This window comes from Scylla paramamosain, chromosome 43 (assembly GCF_035594125.1).
Source record: "Scylla paramamosain isolate STU-SP2022 chromosome 43, ASM3559412v1, whole genome shotgun sequence".
NCBI classification, from domain to species: domain Eukaryota; kingdom Metazoa; phylum Arthropoda; class Malacostraca; order Decapoda; family Portunidae; genus Scylla; species Scylla paramamosain.
The window spans coordinates 12,494,884-12,499,883 of NC_087193.1; positions in this window are offsets into that span (position 1 = coordinate 12,494,884).

Sequence of the window (5,000 nt, forward strand, 5' to 3'; positions counted from 1 at the left end):
GTTTGTCCCATTGGCTTGTGGTGACTCACTGACATGGCATATAAATGGAGGTGTGTGTGTGTGTGTGTGTGTGTGTGTGTGTGTGTGTGTGTGTGTGTGTAACTTCATCTCAAATTGTAACTTCATCTCAAATTTCCCTTCTGAGTGTTTTGTTACTGCTGTGGTGGACGGTCACTGTTCTGCTGTGTTACCAGTGGTGTTCCTCAGGGTGCTGTCCTGTCACCCACTCTCTTTCTGTGTGTATGTAAGTAACTTCATTTAAAATCTCCCTTTTGACAGTTCTCTTGGTGCTGTGGTGGGAGTCACTGTTCTTCTCCTATGTCTGTTAACAATGGTGTTCTTCAGGGTGCTGTCCTGTCACCCCCACTCTCTGTGTGTAGGTATGTAACTTCATTTAAAATCTCCCTTCTGACAGTTCTCTTGGTGCTGTGGTGGGCGGTCACTGTTCTCTCAAATTAACAGTGGTGTTCTTCAGGGTGCTGTCCTGTCACCCACTCTGTTATTCATCATTGATCTTCTAAGCCAAACTTCTTGTCATATCCTCTCCTACGCTGATGATACTGCTATTTTTTTCAAAGTCATTTCGTAGACGTCCAACCCTTCAGGAAGTAAATAGATCATGCAGGGAAGCCACAGAACGCCTGGCATCTGACCTCTCTAAAATTTCTGATTGGGGCAGAGCAAACTTAGTATTGTTCAATGCCTCAAAAACTCAATTCCTCCATCTATCAACTCGACACAGCCTTCCAGACAACTATCCCCTCTTCTTCAGTGGTACTCAACTGTCCCCCCTCTTCTACACTGAACATCCTTGGTCTGTCCTTTATTAAGAATCTAAACTGCAAACTTCACATCTTATCTCTAGCTATTACAGATTCTATTTGTCTTTTATTTTGTCTCTGTCTATCTATCTATCTATCTATCTATCTATTTGTTCTGAATTTTCTCTTATTTTCATTCTTTCTTTTCCTTCGTCACTTTTTTCCTTTGTGTGTGTGTGTGTGTGTGTGTCAGTTAGTGTGTAGGTTGGATCTCTCTCTCTCTCTCTCTCTCTCTCTCTCTCTCTCTCTCTCTCTCTCTCTCTCTCTCTCTCTCTCTCTCTCTCTCTCTCTCTCTCTCTCTCTCACCTTAAGAAGCCTTCCCATATATTCATCCTCCCACTTTCTCTCTCTCTCTCTCTCTCTCTCTCTCTCTCTCTCTCTCTCTCTCTCTCTCTCTCTCTCTCTCTCCCTAACAAGGCGTGTGGTCAGACTCGCCTTTACGCCCACGCCCACACCCACGGATCAGATGACTGTGTGTGTGCGTGTGTGTGTGTGTATGTGTGTGTGTGGACAGATGGAAGGAAGGGGAGAAGGAAAGGAAGAAGATAAGAGAAGTGTTCAGGAGATAAAGGAGGAAAGGAAGGAAGGAAGAGAAGGAGGGAGAGGATAAGGAGAAGGATAACAGGAAGGAAGGAGAGAAGGAGGGGAAAGAGGGAGGAATGGAGGGAAGGGAGAGAAGAGATAAGGATGTTTGTCTCTCTTTTTCTCTGTCTGTCCGTCTCTCTCTCTCTCTCTCTCTCTCTCTCTCTCTCTCTCTCTCTCTCTCTCTCTCTCTCTCTCTCTCTCTCTCTCATTACTATTCTTATTATCGTATTGGAATTTATGTTTTGTTTTCTTCTTCTTCTTCTTCTTCTTCTTCTTCCTCCTCCTCCTCCTCCTCCTCGTCATCTTCCTCCCTGTTATTATTATTATTATTGTTATTATTATTATTATTATTATTATTATTATTATTATTATTATTATTATTATTATTATTATTGTTGTTGTTATTATTATTATTATTATTATTATTATTATCATCATTAGTAGTAGTAGTAGTAGTAATATCATTCGCATCATTACTACTACTACTACTACTACAACTACTACTACTACTACTACTACTACTACTACTACTACTACTACTACTACTCCTACTATTACAGCCTTTCCTACCATTATCCTAGAGAGAGAGAGAGAGAGAGAGAGAGAGAGAGAGAGAGAGAGAGAGAGAGAGAGAGAGAGAGAGAGAGAGGTATAGTGACCATATTGAGTGTGTTGTGAGTCACCACCTGTCCTCTCTCTCTCTCTCTCTCTCTCTCTCTCTCTCTCTCTCTCTGCTTATCCATATGTAATAATGTTCTCGTGTTTGTGTGCGTGTGCGTGTGCGCGCAGGATATGTGAGAGAGAGAGAGAGAGAGAGAGAGAGAGAGAGAGAGAGAGAGAGAGAGAGAGAGAGAGAGAGAGAGAGAGAGAGAATACTGATAAGAAATAGTAATGAAGGAGAGAATTATGTATTGAAGAATGAGGAGGAGGAGGAGGAGGAGGAGGAGGAGGAGGAGGAGGAGGAGGAGAAGAAGAAGGAGGAGGAAAAGAGACAAAAACAAAGGAAGAGGAATAAAAGAATAAAGTCAGGTCAAGGATGGAGAGAGAGAGAGAGAGAGAGAGAGAGAGAGAGAGAGAGAGAGAGAGAGAGAGAGAGAGAGAGAGGAGAGTATATTTGTCTATAGTGAAAACATAACCTTCTCTCTCATTTCCCTCCCCTTCACCCTCTCTCTCTCTCTCTCTCTCTCTCTCTCTCTCTCTCTCTCTCTCTCTCTCTCTCTCTCTCTCTCTCTCTCTCTCTCTCTCTCTCTCTGTGTATAGGCCTGTTTTCAGCCTATATAAATGACCTTGAGCCTTGAGTGTCTTGTCTCTTCCCTTATAAGGAGGAGGGATTGAGGCCGAGGAGGAGGAGGAGGAGGAGGAGGAGGAGGAGAAGGAAGAGGAGGAGGAGAAGGAAGAGGAGGAGGAGAAAAGATACTATTTTTCGGATCAGTTTTGCTATTGAGTGTGCGTGGGTAGAGAGAGAGAGAGAGAGAGAGAGAGAGAGAGAGAGAGAGAGAGAGAGAGAGAGAGAGAGAGAGAGAGAGAGAGGGTGCCAGGTGTGGGCGTCGTTAATTAGCGAGGTGAGAGAACAGACAGGTGAGAAAGTGACAGGTATAGAGGAGGAGCAGGAGGAGGAGGAAGAGGGGGAGGAGGAGGAGGAGGAGGAGAGGGAAGAGGAGGAAAAGAAAGAAATTGGTCGGCGAGGTGATGAGAGAGAGAGAGAGAGAGAGAGAGAGAGAGAGAGAGAGAGAGAGAGAGAGAGAGAGAGAGAGAGAGAGAGAGAGGGAGAAAGTCACTTTGGCACTCAAGGTCAAATTTAGGGGTCAAAGGTGCCAATTAGAGAGAGAGAGAGAGAGAGAGAGAGAGAGAGAGAGAGAGAGAGAGAGAGAGAGAGAGAGAGAGAGAGAGAGTTAGTATTCAGTCACTGCTCGTTTAATTAAAGAGGAAAAGACGTGATTTGGGTCTCTCTCTCTCTCGCTCTCTCTCTCTCTCTCTCTCTCTCTCTCTCTCTCTCTCTCTCTCTCGCCAATTTTCCTTCTCTTTCTATCTCTATTTTTCTTGTTTTACTTTTTTCTTTTACTCTCATTTTTCCTCCTTTCTTCTTTTCCTTCTATTTCCTCCTCTTCTTGCTCCTCTTCCTCTTAAATAACAATAATAATAATAATAATAATAATAATAATAATAATTATATAATAATAAAAAAAAAATTTATCAAAGCTCTCCATCAATATTCTCCGTTTTCTCTCATAAGGTCACGAGAGAAAATGGAATGAATCTGCTTATATTTAGTCTTGCATTCATCGGTGGGTTGAAAAATTCGTTACTTCTTGTTTTTATTTGTTTATTTATTTATTTATATATTTTTTGCTGCTTCTGCTGTTGTTGTTGTTGTTGTTGTTGTTGTTGTTGTTGTTGTTGTTGTTGTTGTTGTTGTTGTTCTTCTTCTTCTTGCTGCTATTTACTTTTTCATTTTTTTATTTCTTATTTATTGATTTATTTCCTTCCTTCCTTCTTTCCTTCTTTCCTTCCTCTCTCTTTCCTTCCTTCTTTCCTTCCTCTCTCTTTCCTTCCTTCTTTCCTTCCTTCATTCCTTCATTCATTTTTCATTATCATTATGCCATATCATCTTATCACGAGAGAGAGAGAGAGAGAGAGAGAGAGAGAGAGAGAGAGAGAGAGAGAGAGAGAGAGAGAGAGAGAGAGAGAGAGAGAAAATATATATCAGGATTTTCAAAACAACAATTTCAATTAATATATATATTTTATTTCATTATAATTCACGTATATGTATTCATTCATTACTCATTAAACCTCTTTATTTTAGTCATTATTATTCATCTTCCCCAGCAAAGAGAGAGAGAGAGAGAGAGAGAGAGAGAGAGAGAGAGAGAGAGAGAGAGAGAGAGAGAGAGAGAGAGAGAATTAAAGAAAATGAAAGAATTAATTATTTCAACCCCCAACTTTAAAAAACTGACTATTACGCTGCTAGTCTATAAAAGTTAATAGTAGCATTGGTAGTATTGTTAATAATAATAATAATAATAATAATAACAATAATGATAATAATAATAATAATAATAATAGTAATAATAAGACGTTCACAGCAGTAATATTTTTTTTTCTCGCGCGCTTAATTTAATAGTGTAATAATTCAGGATATTTACGGATACTTACGGACACTTACGGACACTTTAGGACACTTCCGGACACTTTAGGACACTTCCGGACACTTTAGGACACTTTAGAACACTTCAAATCACTTACGGACACTTACGGACACTTACGGACACTTACGGATACTTACGGACACTTTAGGACACTTTAGGACACTTCCGGACACTTTAGGACACTTTAGAACACTTCAAAACACTTACGGACACTTACGGACACTTAAGGACACTTTAGGACACTTCCGGACACTTACGGACACTTACGGACACTTCAGGACACTTTTAAAACCTCCCTATTTTCCACCTATCATCGCTACCCATACATTTCCCTATCTTTAAAACCTTCCTTTTTCCACCTACCATCTCTAACCATACCCATATATATGTTCAGCCTTCCTTTTCCCACCTGTCATCCCCACCCATATATTTGTGTAGTCTTGTG